This window comes from Nannobrachium achirus (genome assembly GCF_963921795.1).
Source record: "Nannobrachium achirus genome assembly, chromosome: 10".
Lineage (NCBI taxonomy): Eukaryota > Metazoa > Chordata > Actinopteri > Myctophiformes > Myctophidae > Nannobrachium > Nannobrachium achirus.
Window position 1 is genome coordinate 59,323,976 of NC_137819.1, and position 21,301 is coordinate 59,345,276.

Genomic DNA, 21,301 nt, shown 5'->3' on the forward strand with positions numbered 1-21,301 from the left:
GTAGATCAGCTAGCATTTGTGCAAGTCATTGAATATTTCAAATCCTTCCAAGGTTTTTTGAAAAACCTATGTTTCTATCAGTCAGTGGTGCTCAAACCTTTTCATGTCAAGGACCCCCGAAATGATATGTATTTGGCCATGGACCCCCATCTAAAAATATTTAGTTCCAGGGACGCCCCAGAAGCAACATTTTAGTTACAAATACATATTATATACATAGCCTATATATATTCAAAAATGTGCACACATTTTCACGACTTTTCAAAAATAGCAGATCTACAAGCTCGCAACCGCGGCACTTTGTGTTGAGCTGTGAGCTTGTATATCTGCTATTTTTTAATAGCTAAAGTATAACATAATTAAGGCCCCCTCCACCTTGGGCCCTAGTAACTCACTCCCCCCCCCCCCCCCCCTCCCTTGTGACGCCCCTGTTCTGGGGTCATTCTGTTGGCTGTAATGGCACTGACTTGACAGAGGATATTTTTCCTTCATCCCTATCTGCATCAAGGTCGACACAGCAATTACTGAGCCCCCCCCCCCCTCCTCCCCCAAGCCAGCTGTTGAATATACAACAAATCACCTGAACCGCTCAGGGCTGAGGAAATAGTAAAATGGCTGCAGCTCTAAGGAGGCAGAGAGAGAGGATGTTTTATTACCTCAGGTCCACTCTGTGAAGGCTAAGGGAGGGGAACAGAGCTCTAAAACCCACAACAAACCCCACTGCTTTTATGTGTCTTCAGCCCCTCGCGGCTGCTTAACAGGACATGAAATAGGGACGGTTCTGTTTCTAGCAGGGACAACGGCGCCGGTGGCATTAGGCAGATTAGCAGTGGTGGATAAAGTACTCGTTTTACATTGTACATTTTTTACTTGAGTAAAAGTATCAATACTGCAATGTAGAAATACTCTGTTAGGGTGCCCTCACACCAAAGTACCTATGAGAGTGGAATCCACGTTCCGCCAATGCATTTCAATGAGAGTGAAGCGGTTTCATGCCAGCAGAGGATTTCTGCAAAAAAACGCTTCACTCTCATTGAAATGCATTGGCGGAACGCGGATTCCACTCTCACAGGTATTTTGGTGTGAGGGCACCCTTACAGGTAAAAGTCTAGAATTCAAAATGTACTTGAGTAAAAGTAGGAAAGTATTGGCATCAAAATGTACTAAAAGTACCAAAAGTAAAAGTACAAAATGTTTGAAAATAGCAGATCTATAAGCTCACAACGCGTCGCTAGCGTGTAGATCGGCTATTTTCAAATAGCCATGGTATAGAATAGGGCTAAAGTGGTTAATGTTTGTTTTATAATATTATAATGTATATCTGCAAAGTAACTTGTAACTAAAGTTTTCAAATAAATGTAGTGGAGTAAAAGTACAATATTTGGATCCGAGATGTAGTGGAGTAGAAGTAAAAGTATTGGAAATTGAATATACTCAAGTAAAGTACAATTACCTCAAATTGTACTTTACAGTACTTAATTAAGTAAATGTACTTAGTTACACCACTGCAGATTAGTTGCTCCCAAAACCGTCTCCCCTGCAGTGGCCGTGCCTCGCTCCTTGGTCCACCGTTCCTCTCATCGCGCGATGCCATCCGATCATCAAGCGGAAGCAATTAGCAAGAGCCTCTCTTAACCTGCTTCATTAATATGAGAAGTGCATATCGTCTCCCCGGGACGTCACATACACCCATGACCTCTCCCTCACCCTCTCCTCTGACCTCAGCATCTTCTCCACCCGCGGGCAGCCACCAAGGATGATGGGGTACGAGAAGGATTTTATTCAGTCTGAATTTTTATGGTGTAGGACAGGGGTCTTCAACGTTTTCAGGCCAAGGACCCCTTAGTTGAGAGAGAGATGAAGCAGGGACCCCCACAACCTGTTCATAGATTCCATATAGTTTTCATTGTTTGACCGCACAATCATAAGTGTATTTTGGATTCATGTCAATTTATGTTATCAGATATTTAACCACTTGAACAGTCAATACTTAATAAACTTGACCTTTCACTCTTAGTCTGCTCTTTTTACCCTCTACACCAAAGCTCTTTGCCAAAAATAGCCGATCTACAAGCTCACAACGCCTCGCAGCGCGAGGCGTTGTGAGCTTGTAGATCTGCTATTTTTGGCTAAAGTTCTCAGAATATGGACGCAAGGGTTCAAGTTGTTAATATAAAAAAAGGAGAAAAGTTAGGGCTAAAGTTTCTATCACTCAAAGATTTGGAGGACCCCCTGTAGTAACTCTGAGGACGCCCTAGGGGTCCCGGACCCCCTGTTGAAGATCCATGGTGTAGGAGGTGAGCCGTCTACAAATGGGTCTGCGTGTGATTGTCCAGAGCTAATTTGGCTAACCGGAAACAATTCCTTACTAGCCGACTCCCGGTTGCCTGTTCAGCAAGGTGCAGGTCCCGCACACGTCACGCCCCTCGTGGTGAAACTCTGCACAGTCGTGAAAAGAAGCGTCTGGTGACTCCATGTGTATCGGAGGAGATGCAGTATGTGGTTGTCTTCAACCTCCCCAAGATCAATCAGTAGGGGTTGGCAGTGACAGGTAGCATACACATGGGGAGCTTGGCATGATAACTCAAATCGAGGAGAAAAATGACCTTGAGGACACACAGTGTTGTCTGTGCTCTCCCTAGACCTAACTGTTAGCAGTGATGACAATAAGGGAATGGAATAAATTGAAATTGGCATAATGACTGCATTAGGAGAAAAAAGAAGAAAATAAAGTTTTAACTCATTCACTGCTAGGCCCGATAGTCCCGAGAATATGCTAATGTCCCTCCCTGCCAGGCCTGATAATCCAGAGAATTTCCTGTTTAAAAAAAAAAAAAAAGTTTTGGACCCCAAAAAATGTAGTAGGCATGATAGCAATTGCGAAATTTCATGTTTAACTCCCATAGCAACCCCATCTTTCAAACATGGCAGCCATCTTTGTTTACATTTTAGGAAAACATAATGGCTGCTAGTTCATGAATGCCTGAACGGATTTCCATTCGGATTTTTTTGTTTGAAAGCTGCGAGCAATCTGCACACACGTGGTGCATGATCTAGGCATGGACATGACATTATCTGTGCACTATGAATTACATGGAAGTCTATGGAGACAGAGGCATATGGAACTACGAAGGTATTTGCAAATGGCGGGGTATATTAATCGTGTAGCGTACAAACCACCATCCTTGACCCCCTATTCTTCTCCTCCTCCTCATCAACATCTTCTTCTTCTTCCTCCTCCTCCTCTCTGCTGGCTGATGGCTGGTCAGGATGCGGGCTGCTGTGCCGGCTGGCCATTGGTTGAGAGCAGATTGGCATGCGCCGCGGCGTTCTCAGCAGGCTGACCTGCCTGCCTGCGTCGCTCGCCTATTAAAATTCCTGTGCCAGATCCCCGGTGTGGAGAGAGAGGCAGGGTCAGCCTGGCATCCTCTCCGCTGCCTCCCTAATGAAGAGGACGCCCGTTGGGTTCATTATTAAAGCACGGTTAATAACAAAGGTAGGAAAAGAAAGAGGGACGGAAGAGGAAGAGAGCGAGAGAAGCGGGGGAGAGAGGATAGGAGAGGCAAGAGCGAGAAAGAGCCGGGGTATGCATTGTGTGTAATCCTCAGTGTTTCATTTAGACATGTGTAAGTCCAACAGTGTACAAATGTAACCAAAGGGTACATTTTACGTTTAAAATGTCTCATAACATTGCATTAATTGTGTCCATCGTTCACTTTTCACAACTCTGTGCAAATCCTCTGCAATCTCTGATACCTTCTAGTCACAACGTAGTACAAACACTCAGTGGTGGAAAAAGTACAAAGTACTGTAATGTAGATGTACTCTGTTAGGGTGCCCTCACACCAAAGTACCTATGAGAGTGGAATCCGCGTTCCGCCAATGCATTTCAATGAGAATGAAGCGGTTTCATGTCAGTAGAGGATTTCTGCAAAAACGCTCCATTCTCATTGAAATGCATTGGCGGAACGCGGATTCCACTCTCATAGGTATTTTGGTGTGTGGGCACCCTTATAAGTAAAAGTCTGGAATTCAAAATGTACTTGAGTAAAAGTATGAAAGTGTTAGGCATCAAAAAGTACTTAAAGTACCAAAAGTAAAAGTACAAAATGTTTGAAAATGGCAGATCTACAAGCTCACAACGCGCCGTGATGGCGACGTGTTGTGAGCTTATAGATCGGCTATTTTCAAACAGCCTAGGTATAAAATAGGGCTAAAGTGATTTATGTATCTTTTATAATACTACAATTTATATCTGCAAAGCAACTATTAACTAAAGTTTTCAAATATATGTAGTGGAGTAAAAGTACAATATTTAGATCCGAGCAGAGGTAAAAGTATTGGAAATTGGAAATACTCAAGTAAAGTACAAATAACTCAAGTGTACTTAAGTAAATGTACTTAGTTACTTTACACCACTGCAAACACTGAGTGATCTTTGATACCTGGTCCTTACAGCGCACCGCAACCAAACTATGTTTCATTAAACCGCCCTGCATGGCTGCAAAGCCATTACTGCAACAGAACGGCATTCCAAAAATTAAAACGTGAGTTATTCTACCATTAGATTGTGCTCCAAAAAAAGTCCCCCTTGTAATTATAGCCTTATAATGCACTGCGGTCTTCAGCGCAACAGAAAAAAAAAAGAGTCTGAGATATTTCCCATGTGTTTGGCCCATAGGACGCGAGGCATGTTTACCTAAATGTACATTAAATATTCCAATGGTGAGCTGTAAAAATCCATATGTGGTCAATGCCTGGTCTTGCATTAATCAGCCCCTCGCCAGAGGAGCCATTAATTACACTGGGATTATCGTGTATCTCTTTCAGCGCACACACACACGCACGCACGCACGCACGCACGCACGCACGCACTCGCACGCACGCACGCACGCACGCACGCACGCACGCACGCACGCACGCACGCACGCACGCACGCACGCACGCACGCACGCACGCACGCACTTACACTCACGCACGCACGCACGCACGCACGCACGCACACACACACACACACACACACACACACACACACACAATCCCGTTTTTGTGACATACTGAGGACATTACATAGACTTCCATTAATATTTATGCAAGTCCTGTGGCCTTACCCTAACCTCTATCCCTAAACCTAACCCCTAACCCTAACCCTAAACCTAACCCCTAACACTAACCCTAAACTTTGTGAGGACCGGCAAATGTCCTCACTTTGTCTATTTTTTTCCAATTCTACTATGCTTGTGAGGACCTCTGGTCCTCAGTATGTCACAAAAACGAGTACACACACACACACACACACACACACACACACACACACACACACGCACACACGTACGTGCGTGCGTGCGTGTGTGCATGCACGCACACACACACACATACCTGTGTTACGGAGGGAAATTTCCATATAGATACTTGCTTTTTTAGAGCGATAATATAATTCCTTATAGTTGCCCGAAGCACATCCATTCCAAATGAGGCTCCCAACCACAGATGCTTTCAGTGTGTTACGTTATGTGTGGGTATTATGTGGGGAATTACCAAAGCTCTCTAAGGCCCAACCAACAAACAGTATGCCTCAGTGGTGAGGTGTGTGCGTTTGCTGTATTTGTATGTTTGTATATGCATGTAATGTAACCAGCACATCCCCATGTGCCCTATTCAGGCGTGTGATATGCATGTGTGCCTCCACAAACTCGAAACAAAAATGTTGACACGCAGTAGTTTTTAATGCAAATTATTATCACACCACAAACAGCTCAGCCTAACCACATAAATATGTATTCTGATCGCCAATGTTGCTACCAATCGCTTGAAGGAGCGAGGAAGGGAGGGAGCGCTCTGTACTTGTGCTGTGGTAGAGGCAGGGGTATCGCACCAAATTCTGGGCCCTGGGTACAAGGATTCACTGCGGGCCCCGCATGGATGCTTTAACTGTTGGAAAATAGCAGATATACAAGCTCACAGCGCGGCACCGCGAGTAGTAGATCTGCTATTTTTGAAAAATCTTGAAAATTTGTGCAAGTCTTTGAATATTATATTTCAAATTCAAGTTTTTTTTTTGAAAAACCAATGTTTCTCTGTCAGTGGTGCTCAAACCTTTTCATGTGAAGGACGCCCAAAATGATATGTATTTGGCCACGGACCCCCATCTCAAAATATCTGGTTCCAGGGACCCCCCCCAGAAGCAGAATTTGAGTTACAAATGTTCGCTTAAAAAAATACATATAGGCCTATTCAAAGATTTGCACAAATGTTTAAGACTTTTCAAAAATAGCAGGTCTACAAGCTCGCAGCGCGGCACTCGGTGCCGCGCTGTGAGCTTGTATATCTGCTATTTTTCAATAGCTAAAGTATAAAACAGTGAAAGCCTCCTCCACCTTGGGCCCCTAGTAACTCAGTCCCACTTTTACCCCCCCTTGTGACGCCCCTGGGTTAGAGGGGTGCGAGAGAGAAAGCGAGAGAGAGCATGGGGGAATGTGAGATGGAAACCGAACCAGAGATCATGTTTATAATAAGGTCTTCATGCAACGTGAGCTAGGTCATTATAGGTTCTGGTGGCGGACCACAAGGCTTGTTAAAAAGGAAATGTTTTCAGGGTCTGTAGTATGTGTGCACGAAGCGCATTGGAAAACGCGAAAGGAGAAACGTACGGAGAGCCAGTCTCCATTTTGAGGATGGTGTGTGCGTGTCTATGTATGTATCTGTGTGCGTGTGTGTGTGTGTGCGTGTGTGTGTGTGTGTGTGTGTGTGTGTGTGTGTGTGTGTGTGTGTGTGTGTGTGTGTGTGTGTGTGTGTGTGTGTGTGTGTGTGTGTGTGTGTGTGTGTGTGTGTGTGTGTGTGTGTGTGTGTGTGTGTGTGTGTGTGTGTACGCTTATTCAGCAACACTATATGAAAAGGGAGGCTGCTTAGTTTGGCATAATTGAGCTTCTTCCTGTCAGATCTTATCAGCCTCTGATGTTTACAGTCAATCGCCAATAGAATGACAACAAGCCGCGGGAACACAGGAACACCGACCGCACCCCACCTCTCTCTCTCCCACCGCCACCCCTTCCAAGTAGGACGGGAAGTGTTTAAGCCGTTTAGGCCAAGAATTATTGAATGCTTTAGCTATAGAAAAATAGCAGATCTACAAGCTCACAGCGCTGCGAGCTTGTAGATCTGCAATTTTTTTTTTAAATCATGACAATTTGTGCAAATCTTTGAATATCAACATTTTAAAGTGAACATTTGTCACTCAAATATTTGCTACTGGGGGTTCCCTCCCTGATACAAAATATCTTGAGATGGGGGTCCGTGGCCAAATACATATATATTTTGAGATGGGGGTCTGTGGCCAAATACATATCATTTTGGGGGTCCTTCACATGAAAAGGTTTCAGAACCACTGACATAGAATCATAGGTTTTTAAAAAAAAAACCTTAGAAGTATTCAAAAGACACTTAGAGAATCGGTTAAAAATCGGGTCAAAATTCAAATGTTCACGATTTTTCAAAAATAGCAAATCTACAGGCTCGCAGCGCGGCACTCAGTGCCGCGCTGTGAGCTTGTAGATCTGCTATTTTTCAATAGCTAAAGCACACAATAACAATACGCAATGACGCGTACCCGTTCTGAATGGTTTAATATTCTCGTCCTCGCAGCGACACAGAGGAGAAAACTGTTGTTGCAGCAGGACGGTATCAATGCCGAGCTAACAAGATTTCTTTTTTTTCCCCCCGCCGCCACCGTGTGCTAATTGCTCTTGTGATGGCCGGGGTCTCTGTTGTTTACAGCGGGGGGAGGCTCCCCCCGATCGATGCCCGAGAAGCAGCGCAAAATAAACAAACCGTAAAAAAAGCCAGCGGCCTCTGTGGCCTCGGAGATTCCAGCCGTAACGATGATTAATTTTAACAACCTGAGCTAATTGTCTCCGAAACTTTACTTAACAGCCAATATGATCTAGCCCCCGGGTGTTTTCCCTCCTCCCGTAATGAAGAGTAATGGTTGACAGAATTACCGTCGGCACCGTTCTTATCAGAAATGTTTATTTTTGGCACGCAACGCTGCCGTAGAATGAAGTATGAATCGTCGTCGTCGGGTGGAAACCTCGTGTATCCAAGTTTCACATTTGTACGTTCTTCCCTGCTTCATCACACGAGGCCGTCGCACAAAAGTAGTGAAAACAGCAGATCTGCAAGCACACAACGCCTCGCGGTGCGAGGCGTTGTGTGCTTGCAGATCGGCTGTTTTCACTAGTTTAACTCATTTTTAAAATGATAAATGCAAAACCAACGGTTTTGGACATTCAAGGTTTTCACCCGACAACAATCATGCTTACGGGAGACTATTGGAACGAGGGAATAGTCTGTCTGTCCGCATGGAAGGTAGAGGATTGATTTCAAAGAAAAAAAAACCTTGGTTCCATTGTCTCCCCTCCTCTCTCCCCATGGTTGAACCCTCCTTGCTGATTCTGGTACAGAGCGTATGTCACAACTCTCTGTTGTTGTTTTTGTTCTAGAGATAAAGATATCGCCTCTCCTCCCTCCTTTATACCCCCCCCCCCCCCTTGCCTCTCGCTGCCTTTTCTTCCCTATCTCTATATTCTCTTTCCTTTCTCTCTGTGTGTGCGCGCACGCACACGCTCGCGTGCGCGTATGTTAGCAAAAGGCTTGCCCTGAAGCGGTGTGTGTGATCTGCCTCCCTCCTTAGCTGTGCTGTGCAGTGTGCAGTAACACCTGCAACTGCAGATGAGACCTCTCTACAAGTAGCAGAGCTTAAACAGCCCCCTTTTATCTGCACCGGAGTCAGAGGAAAGAGGGAGGGAGGGAGAGAGAGAGAGAGAGAGAGAGGGGGGGGGGTCTAGGGGGGGGGGGCGGTGTAAACTGAACACTTAAAGTGCTGTACACAGTCAAATCCTGTTGAGCTGCAATATTTAATGAATATGAATAATTATAACCAGTCTGTACTCTGTATGGTAGGATACTGTATGTTAATTGCGACCGTCAGGTCGTAGTTACTATTAAAACCTACACCGGCTGTCAGTCAGTCTGTCCGTCATGTCACGTCACACTTTTGCCCTACTCCTCCACCACCGTTGCCCCTATCCATGCCAAACCTTGCGCACACACACTCCTTGGCTGCCAAACCGCAACCCCCGCCCCTCATTTCTCACATGGCCCTCTTCTAGCGCCACCATGACGCCGATTCTTGCAAAACACATTTTTGGACACTGCTTCTACATATTTTGCCCTAAAATCACGCAAAGCGGTACACAGTATTTCTAAGGTCATGTCATCAACATGGATCTGTCCCATTTCCCATATTCCCTCCTGATTGGCTACCATTGCCTTCTAAAGTTTGTGATATGCGACCTGACGGTCGCTTATCTCCCGATTAGGGAGTCTTACTGGTGTAATATAAGTAGCCTATAACTATCCGCAGCGTTTGGAGGTGGTCTCCCTACTCTACCTACTGTGCACTTTGAGAAATGTTGACCCTTTTTGTCAGATAGGATACCTATACTGCACTGGAAGACAAGTAAAGTAGGTAAAACTCGCACAATATCTCCCATGGGTCATAGCAGGGACCACCTCTTTACTGAGTGGTACATGTTTGATCTCTCATGCAGGAGACTCGTGTTCGAATCGTGGGTAGGGCATAATAGCTATTGATCGTGGACGTTACGGAAGTATACTTTTTTTTTTACACACTGTGTTACAAATGGACAAATGAAGCAAGTGTTATTAAATGACTTTTTATCATATCTTCAAAGAGTGCTGTGACGTAACGTAAAAGCTAGGCCCACAAACCACAGTGACTATGACGGCAAAGCCATGTGAGTTTTAAACAAAGTGCACGCACAGCCAATTAGATGCTTGGAAGCCTAGACAATGAGCAGTGATTGATCAAGATACTAGCATTATATGCCCAGAGCTGAAGTGTAATTTAATTAACACTCAGGATCCTGCTGTGCTTGATCTTGATCTGTTCTCTTTGTTGTGATTCCTTCGTTTGGTCTCTGGTGTCATAGGGCTGACTGTCATGGGGGAACAAAGCATCTATTTTTCACCCAGTCCCTTGATATCGATATTGTGGGGATGACTATCGGTAACAGAACCATCAGTGATTCCTAGGCTATATAATAACGAAAATATTTGAACCCCTAAAAGAACAGCTCAGAAGATTACGTCACTTTACTGTAATACAGCCAGTCACGTGCACACATAGCCATCAAAGGGGGCTTGAGCCCCTGCCCTTTTATCCGTCTGTAAAAAGTGCCCTCTCTAGACCACAAATGCAGTTTTTACTATGGTGAAAGAAATGCAAATGCCCTCTTTCCATGCCATATCTGAAGGCAGCATTCTAGAGAATGAATTGCCTTGTCCAAACTCTCCTGAACTTGAATGCAGCATCTTATGTTGAAAGAATTGTTCTCCTTGTGTAGAAATCAAGCATCGAAAATAGCCGACCTCCAAGCTTGGAGGTCAGCTATTTTCGAGATTTTCACCAAAAGGCCCTTTTAGAAATGTCAGCCCCTGCCTCTCTAACATTCTCTGCACGTCCCTGAATACAGCCTTTAAAATCAGGAAAAGACAACTCTAACGTAACATCATATCGTGATATATCCCAAATCCCAGATGATCTACAGTAGTCTCATGATATTGATATGATATCAATACACTGTATTTGCTCAGCCACATTATACAGTAAATATTCTTCCACCAGCAGCAACAGTACCTGTTAACCAAAGTCATTCCTTGCACAGACGCAGTGTTATTATTACGGTTATTATTCATGTTATTATCGCGTCCCTCCCACACCAACGTGCGCAGCGATGCTGACCTTTACAGTTATCATGCTAAGGCACCGCGGTATACAGCACACACAACGCAGGCATAACCTCCTCTCTCTCCCCGCTCGCCCGCCCTGCAGCGTGGGAGAGTCAAGAGATGCAATAAAGGCTATTAGGGGCGTCAGATTGAATATGTGTGTTACACTTGAGACGCTGTATACAGCGGTTAAGAGTTGCCCCCTCAACCCCCTCTCCATCTCTCAGCTTGCATCAGGCAACTCCATTACTGGAAAGGTTGCCGTTTTTTCTCTTGCATTTTCTCTCGAGAGGAAATTGGCAGCTTTCTGTGAGCCCCCATTTCATGGAGAAGCGAGGTGTGTGTGTGTGTGTGTGTGTGTGTGTGTGTGTGTGTGTGTGTGTGTGTGTGTGTGTGTGTGTGTGTGTGTGTGTGTGTGTGTGTGTGTGTGTGTGTGTGTGTGTGTGTGTGTGTGTGTGTGTGTGTGTGTGTGTGTGTGTGTGTGTGTGTGTGTGTGGGGTGGGGGGAGGCGTACTGTTTTTCAGATGCCCCCTTTAAAGCGCCAACTTCATTTAATGTGCCAACTTTATTTAATGTGCCAACTTCCTTTAATGTGCCAACTTCATTTAATGTATTAAGGTTTATTGTGGTATCCCTACTCTTCCGTTGAAATTGAAAATGTAAACCCTGGTGTTGGGTAGGACAGTGGTTCTCAACCTTTTCAGGCCGCGACCCCCAAAATAATCATATTTGAACTGGGGACCCCCCCCCCCCCCACACCTTGACAGGCACTAGGAATTGTAGGAGTTGGCATTACATTTAGTTTGACTCTGATTTTTGGGCACTGCTCCTAAAAATGTTGCCCTAAAGTCACACAAAGCGGTACACAGTATGTCTAGACTCATGTCATCAACATGGATCTGTCCCTTTCAGCGCCACCTCTCCCTTGCCTGACTGCGCCAGACATCTCACACCACACTACGTGGGGGGAGAGAGTCTGAAATTCCGGGCAGACAATCTATTTCGGCGGGGGGGGGCTAAAGCCTATTGACGTCACACACACACACACACACTGCACACACACACACACACACGCGACGGCGACGTGGCGTGACATTGCAAAAATACGTTATTTCTCATAACATATTATATGTCTGCATGTTTACGTTAGTGCAAAATGGTATTAAAACGTGAAGAAACGGCACTATTTCATAGTTTATTAAAATAATACGAGTCAAGTCTGACTCCGCCATGACAGTTTTCACGGACCAATCAGAGTCCACTAGACTCTCACGTGGGCAGAGGACACCAATCAGAGTCCACGAGCGAGTCTCACGTGAGCTGAAGAGCTCTGTTTGGAGGGGGCTGGGACCGGAGCAGCCACACACGTGCCCCAAGCATACAACCCTGATTGGCCCATTCAATGCGCCCGCTCTTTGGGCGCTTTCGAAATAGATTAAAATGTGTGCAGCTTCAGTCCACACTACAAACCACCCACCAGCAGGGGGGGGTGATGTGCGGACTGAAGTGTCAGGCTAACCTCTCCCCTCTCTCTCACACCCCTCTCCGACCCACAGGTTGAGAACCACTGGGGTAGGACACCTACCGGTTGACCAGTCGTACAGCTTGAGGCTCAAAAGCACACCGTCTCCCCAGGCCCAGCAGGGATGCCTTCTAGACCAGTGTTTCTCAATCTTTTTTGGCTTGAGTACACAAAACATAAATCGGGGTAGGCCTATATGATGCTATGTTAACCCCTCCCCCATTTCAAGAATATAAAATCACAAATAAGAAATGTAGTGAAAGAGTTGAACGGTGCCTCCTGAGCAATGAGAAGATTGTGGCAAAAAAAAATGCAGTCCAGTTTTCATGTCAATAACTATAAAACTTTCAAACACATCCCATGGTATCTGGTTGCGACCGTAGGTCGCATTTACTATCAAACCCTGCACAAAGTGTAAGTCAGTCCGTCAGTCTGTCTGTCAGTCTGTCTGTCACACCTCACACGTCACACTCTTGCCCTGCTCATATCTCCGCAACCGTTGCCCCGATCCATGCCAAATTTTGCACACACGTTCCTTACCTGCCAAACTACAACCTCCAAGGACCCCCGGAGCTCCAGGACCCTGGGGGACCCCCAGATGTAAAAAATGACCAAATGTGCTAAACTGACCAAATGACCACCCCAACGGGGCTGCTCACGGGGAATTCCCGGGGACCACCCACTCCTGGTGCTCCAGAACGGATGCAAAAGTGGTGGCGCCCCCAGTGGAGGACCCCCTACACTGCAGCTCACATAAAATGCCGTAACTCCGGCTAGGAGCGACCGGGACAGCTGGGGCCGGTACCTATTCGTCCGCCTTGCCGGCGCGGAGACCCCACCCCTCATTTCTCACATGGCCCTCTTCTAGCGCCACCATGAGGCCGATTCTTGCAAAACACATTTTTGGACACTGCTCCTACAATTTTTGCCCTAAAATCACGCAAATCGGTACACAGTATGTCTACACTCATCCCATCAACATGAATCTCTCCCATATAGCGCCACCTCCAGGCCGATTTTTAAAAACACATTTTTGGACACTGCTCCTACAGATTTTGCCCTAAAATCACGAAAATCACTACACAGTATGTCTACACTCATGTCATCAACATGGATCAGGAAGATTTAGGCAAAACACATTTTTGCCCTATTTGTGGAGATAAGTGACCTACGGTCGCTTATCTCCCGATTAGGGAGTCTTACTGGTACTACTGTATATAACTTGGGGTAGCAACTTGGGGCTCACACCCATTTTTCCATGTGTCATCATTAAACATAACAGTGCATTTCCCTCCTAATTCAATGTTTTTAATTCTTTAACTATGAATAATATCATGTCTTTTTTGGGGGGGGGGCATTTTCTTGAGTACCCCCTGCAGTATAGACTGAGTGCTAGATGTTTGGTCTCCTAAACGGGAGACCCAGGTTTGAACCCTGCTGGGTGGAACATATAAAACGTAAAGAATTACAGCTTTAACCACTTAAACGTAAGCCCTATTTCACACACGTTGAGCTCAGTAGATATACTTTTTTTTTTTTGTAAAATTGTCACCTATAATGACAAGCCAAAAATAGGGGTGCCAGGTTGAAAGTGGTTAAAATGCTGAACTCTTAATTCAAAACCACAAGGCTCAATGGAGACATGCTCTGGCTGGAGCAACACATTCTTGGGTGAAAGGCCTTTGTGTGTGTGTGTGTGTGTGTGTGTGTGTGTGTGTGTGTGTGTGTGTGTGTGTGTGTGTGTGTGTGTGTGTGTGTGTGTGTGTGTGTGTGTGTGTGTGTGTGTGTGTGTGTGTGTGTGTGTGTGTGTGTGTGTGTGTCTTTGGAGAGGGAGAAGGGGGGATTTGGGTTCACTCCCCTTCACAAGGCAATCCGCGCCCTTGCCTTGTAAGCGACTGCCTTCCTACTACTACTACTGTATGTTCCTGTGTATAGACATTCTTGGTGCTGTATTTGTCATTTATATACGTGCAGGCAAATGTAGAAATTTGAATGACTTTTATATTTAAAGTGTATGTAGGTTATATTTTGACAAAGTGTTAAATAGCTCTATAATCATAGCTGTCATTGCTATAATGTTTATTCTGTAACAGGGGTCTCTCCAGCCCTTTAGCAAACAGAAAATACATTTTCAGGACAATTTTATCCTGGATAAAATTGGTATCCAGGAGACAGCGATTAAACCAGAAAGAATTGTAAACAAAGTTGGAACTGGAACAATATGAAATTGAAGCAGATCATTTCTCTTTTTGGAGTTCTTTCCCCTGATCAGATCAAAGTGGTATGTATAGGCCTATGTAAAGAGCTTGAGAGAAAGGAGACCCCTGTTGATGCATAAACACATAGCAATGATTACTGTGAGAATATGGAGCTTATCTTAACAAAGAAAAAACAAAATGGTAAATGGTGCATTTATATAGCGCTTTTATCGAAGGCGCTTTACATAGATTGTGCATTACATTCACACGTTCACACACACATTCATACACCGGTGGCGGAGGAAACCATGCAAGGCACCCACCTACTCACAAGGAGCAATTAGGGGTTCAGAGTCTTGCTCAAGGACCTTTCGACATTAACTCAGGGAGAGCCCGGATTCGAACTGGGAACCCTTTCGTGCTCTAATAACGGTTTCTCTACCCCTGAGCTATGCCGCCCCAACTAAAGACAAGGACCCCCTTTAACAGGATATATTACAACAACAAAACATTAAATTAAATTAAGTACTCCAGCCATGCCAGATCTATTCAGTTAACTAGCATGACGTAGTTGTTGGGTGGAAACCTTGTATGTCCAAAACCGTTTGTTTTGTATTTAGCATTTTTTAAATGATTTAAACTAGTGCAAACAGCCAATCTACAAGCACATGTGCGAGGCGTTGTGTGCTTGTAGATCAGCTGTTTTCACTACAGTGCGACGGCTTGTATGATGAAGCAGTGCTTTACTAATTAATAATTTACAAATGTGAAACTTGGAGATAGGAGGTTTCTGCCCAACAGTGACGATGAGTAGGTTCCATACTGTACATGGAGAGAGGACAAAGGGTTCAGGTGGTGAGAGCTGTCAGTCAAACAGATCCAAATAATGACGTCAAACACTTATTCATCCCTGTTATTTCTGTTTTGCGTCTCTGTTTTCATAACACCCTCCAGCGCCCAGCACCTTTCCTGCAGGTTTTTCCCCTCTCCCCTCTCTCTATACTCCATGTTTTTTCTCTGTACAGATCTTAGTGAGAGGATCAGTTCAGTTCAGGCCTCTCTCATTGTCCCACCGGGGAAAGTTGTGGGCAACGTTTTGAATACTTACAGCCACGGGACCCGACAACGAAAGGAAACCAGGGAGACCGACGCTAAAGCCCGGCCAACTCGACTATGCCGGATGCGTCACGCTTCCTTGTGTCTGTACATGTTGGAGAGGGATCACAAAGGCTGTTTTGCCTCCACGTGTAACAAAAGCCTTATTCCAGATATGAGTCACGCAGGCCCACCACTCCACTCCGTGCAGAGATGTACTAGCAAAGGGGGGTCACTGACCTTGAGAACAAGCCTCTGTGAAAAATATGTGTTCAGAAGTGGTTGCAGCTCCTCTGTGCTTTTACAGAAAAGAACTGTGCCTGGGCCGAATGCACTTCAGAGATTGACACCATGATAAATGTGTGGCGCAAGACATGATATCGGCTATAGAGAAATGGTCAATCGATAGCAAACTAGAAGCAGTGCTCCTCCGAGCACAGGTCTCCACCAGGTCAGGTAGGTCCTGGTGGCGCCAAATGTCTTCTTTGGCCTTTAACGGCAATGTGACGCTGCATGCATGATTTGAGGCATTTTGTTCCAAAAATTAGTTTGGCAAAAGTCGACCTGCTGGTGGCGCTATAACAGGCCAATGTGAAAAGAGTGGCATTTGTTCCTTGACCTAGTGGGAATGTGCTTGCAGAATTTCTCAGTAATCGCAAGCTGTGTTCATGATTTAAGTCATTTTGTTAAAAATGGACCAATCCTGCAAAGTTTAGAAGCCAATGCCAATGTTTAGAAGCCAATTGGGATGTAATATCGGACAGATCCGTCTTGATCACATGACTATAGAGATACTATGTACTGATTTGCATGATTCTTTGATAAAATCTCAATGAATAATAGGAAAAAGGTGTTACATAAGTCGGCCTCCTGTTGGCGCTATAAAAGGCAGATATAAAAAATGCAGGCAAAGGTGTTTCCTTGGCCTCTAGGGAGTGCACACACAAAGTTGTACACTGATCAGTGGAGTTATAGGTAAAAACACGAATCGGCCTGTTATAGCGCCACCATGAGGCTGATTAGATTTATTTTAAGTGGCATTTATTCCTTGGCCTATTGGGAATATGCATGCACATTTCACCTAAATCATGATTTCAGGCATTTTATTCAAAACGGACCAATCCTGCAAACTTTGGAAGCCAGTTTTTTTGGACAAAATCGGTAGGAGTACTGGCCAAAGATTAGTTTAGCAAAAATCGGCCTCCTGGTGGCGCTAGAACAGGTTTTGGGCAGAGGTTCTGAATTGGCATCCAGAGAGTGTGTGTGCACAGTTTGGCAGCAACCAAGGCAACGGCGCCGGAGATTAGCTGGTAACAGACGGACACACAGACGGACACACGGACGGACGGACGGACAGAGGCGAAAACATACTCTCCCCATACCTTTCGGCTGGTGGAGACAACAATGCACTGTTTAACCCCAGCGAGTGGGAGCTGCTGTGAGATGCAACAACAAATTATATCATGACCATTCAGTTTATCAACCTCTCACTGGCTTGGCTGCAGTCTTTGCAAACACTCTCAAACTCTGGTCTGTTAACCACTGGGCCTAATTTCACAGCTAGCAATTCTGATTATCCTCATCTGATTCTTGAGACAACAGAGCCATTTTGGAAGCAAGTCTTTACCGTATCCAGCTTCAGAATCAGCCCTTAAACTCTCGGCTGTCAGATTTATTGCTGGCATTAACATCACAGAGTCCCCTTGCTGAATGGAGAATCGTTCCACAGATGGACCTTTTTTCATAGCTAATGTAGAAAAAACATGTGATTTAAGGGTTTTAACGCGCACACGCCTGGAGTCACACAATTAATCTAATCGAATCCAATGAGAATTGATTTACAAACACAGACACAGATACAGTATCTACTACTTTTGTTTTTATCAGGCACTACTGTGTGTAAGTCATTTAAAGGGAATCCATGCTCCACTGATTCTGTGTATGTGTTGAGAAAAGTCTTTTTTTCCCTCAGTATCCACGAAGGCTGCTGTGTGGGATTTAATTAACGTCCTTCACCCCAGGGAAAAAATGACAGTCCACTTCCCTTTCAAGTATCTCACAGAATGACCATTTATAAGACCCTTCCTGCCCCTCTTCAGTCTGTCAGCTCGCTCTCTGCCTCTAAAACGTGGACATCTTTATCCTGCGAAAGCACAACAAGCCCCACAACAAGCCTCCCTTTTAGAACGCCCATTTGATGCTTTTCCTTTTCAGCCGCTGAACAATGGAGTCAGATTGTGTCGCTGCGAGCAGGAAAGTGCAGCTACAAGGATTCTGCTCTTTTAAACGGTGTTATGTGCTTTGCCAGTCCTTTATGGTCTACTTGTTGTCCTCAGACACCAGCAGCTTCAGTCTTAAAGAGGGGGGAATGTCACTCTAAACATCCATTCAGAGTGCTCCAGGCCTGACTTGGACTCCGTCCCGGACGGCCTTCAACTAATGACAGGCAAATGACTGTTTTTGTGTTGCCTGTGCTTAGTGCACATTGTCATTGACATGGGCTGTTGACAGATTGTGTGTTCCTAAACAAATAAATGACAGCCCCTATACCTCAAGCCCGCCTCTTGGGGCTTTTAGACAAAACAATCCCGTCGGATGGTCCGTTGAATTCAGCCAGGAGTGTTCTTCCGTGGCGGCCTATGGGAGGCGACCAGGAGCGGCGTTAAAAGCACTGATGAATCCAATCAGCCTGTTCACAGGCAGCCAACACAGATAGGGCCGCTAAGAGCTAAGCTGCCCCTACTCAAGGGCTTAATTAGAAGGATGCTTGTGCATTGTTTGTTTCCAGGCATTAGCAAAAGTCTGCCTGTTCCGATAATGGAATTGGCCGGGAAATGGAATCGTTTTGCCCTGGCTTCACGCTGCTGGGGCCGATACCCGCTTGTCAACACCGTTGTTCCCCCTCCCCTTGTTGTTGTTGGTGGAGGCTGGAGGCCCCTATCGATGTGAGGGGGGACAGGGGTGTCGCACCACATTCTGGACCCTGGGTGCAAGGATTCACTGCGGGCCCCCCATGAATGTTGTTCATAGGGGAGGGGGTTTAACCCATTATTTTGTGCTTTAACTATTGAAAAATAGCAGATATACAAGCTCGCTTTGAAAAATCGTGAACATTTGTGCAAGTCTTTGAATATTTCAAATCCTTCTAAGGTTTTTTTTTTTTTTTTTTTTTTTATAAACCTATGTTTCTATGCCAGTGGTGCTCAAACCTTTTCATGTGAAGGACCCCCAAAATTACATGTATTTGGCCACGGACCCCCATCTCAAAATACATAGTTCCAGGGACCCCCCAGAAGCAAAATTTGAGTTACAAATGTTCGCTTAAAAAATACATAAATTCAAAGATTTGCAGACATTTTCACGACTTTTCAAAAAATGCATTTTTTAATAGCTAAAGACAGGTCCCTCCACCTTGGGCCCTAGTAACTCAGTCCCACTCCCCCCCCATGTGACGCCCCTGGAAGGAGGACAGCTTCACAGTCAGCCTGCCAGTTAGCTTCTCAGACAGCCAGAGCACTCGGGTCTAACTTTGCAGCTAACAAGGTGCTCCATGCATGAGAGGAGCCTTGTTATATTAGAATGTGCCTCTAATTAGCAGCATGCAACTCTGGCTTGCAGACTAACACCTCAGATCATCTCGACGCTGGCTCTGTGCGAATGCCCTCCCTGAGTATTTCACACTGTTACGGACACATCGATCACATCTTCATTTCTCAATCTCACAGTCTTACAAGGAACCTTGGTTGGAACATGATCAAAATTCTACAACAATTAGAATTCTACAATTTCTCGGCTAGAATTAACACAATTCTGCAACAATTTGAATACTACAATTTCTTCTCTAGAATTAACACAATGCTACAACAATTAGAATTCTACAGAGTTAGAGTCCATCCGGTAGAATATTTTTCATTTTGCCCTAGACATGTATTTTAATCGTGTGGTGGGGGGCTCAGACCGCGTCCACTAAGTAGAGTAAGCTTTCAACTGTCCACTGATGCCTTTGGTTTGGTGAGGGGCGAAACAGCTTTTGTTATTTTCAGACCAGACGGCGGGGTTTTCCGGTTTTGCCAAGGAATACGGAGGTAGAGGAACATAGCGTTAGGGAGAACTCCACTAACGCTATGGACCAGAGCTGAAGGCAGCATTCAAGAGAATTGCCTTTCCAAACTCTCTGAACTTGAATGCAGCTTCTTATGTTGAAAGAATTGCCCTTTCTGTGTAGGAATACATGCCGTTACGCCACATCTCCAGTATTCACTTGATTATGCTTAGTTCAGTGTGGTATAACGCACCGAAAATAGCCGACCTCCAAGCTCACAACGCGTCGCAGCTTGGAGGTCGGCTATTTTCGATAGGAACTTTTAGAAATGTCAGCCCCTGCCTCTCTAACATTCTCTGCGCGTCTCTGATAGGAAGCTACCTGTAGGCTGATATGTGGTGTACAGCAATGTACACACTATGACGGCTAGATGAAGATACATGAGAGTAAACCTCCATGACACTCTAGGGCTCAGCAGAAGGCAGCCAGGCCCACACCAACTGGGACTAAGCTGGTAATTGTGCAGCATTTTACTGCTAAAAATACAACCATTCTCTCCCTTACTATTTTCTCAAATGACCCATTCGTAAAAATGGGTAATGTTGTTATTCCCACGCCGGGGCCCGGGATGGCTGGAGATTGTATTTTCGTGCTGCTTTGCTTGCAATATAGAACCCCCGGAGCTCGGGATGCGGAGCTATAGCAGAATAAAGATAATAATGGTATGGGGAGGGAGAGAAGAACAAAGGGAGAACGAGGGGAAATATATGGAGGACATATAAGCGGAAGATGGGGGAGTTATGATGGAGGGATACACAGCATGGTGCAGATATACTGTATAGGAACAGGAAGGAGATGGATTGGATTCCCTGCTGATCCGACTGGCTGGGGGACCACGTCAGTGTCCTTCAGATGTTTAAACCTGACGTATACGTTGTCTTACAATGGTGTCCATATTAAATCACGGGATCCTATATAATCCTACATTCTGTATTCAAATTCTATATTAAAATTGTATAGTGGCCCGAACCTCTGGTGCAGGTGTCTACAACAGGGGGTCCGGTACCCCTATGGGGTCTCCAGAGTTACTACAGGGGGTCCTCCAAATCTTTGAGTGATAGAAAGTTTCTTTCCTACTTTTTTATATTAACCACTTGAACTTTAGCCAAAAATAGCAGATCTACAAGCTCACCACGCCTCGCGCTGCGAGGCGTGGTGAGCTTGTAGATTGACTATTTTCGGCAAAGAGCTTAAAAGAGGGTAAAAAGAGCAGACTAAGTGAAAGGTCAAGTTTATTAAGTATTGACGGTTCAAGTGGTTCAATATCTGAAAACACTAATTGACATGAATCCAAAATACACTGATGATAGTGCTGTCAAACGATGAAACTATATGGAATCTATGAAAAAGGTTGTGGGGGTCCCTGCTTCATCTCTTTCTCAACTAAGGGGTCCTTGGCCTGAAAACACTGAAGACCCCTGCTCTAGTGTACCAAAAATAGCCAATCTCAAACTCAAAATGCATTTCAGATTACTTTTTCAGACCAATCTGATTGCAATGTGATTAGGCCTAAAATCTGATTTGGGCTGCCAGTGAGAACATACAGTATCCTTAGATTCCCATACACTTACCCTG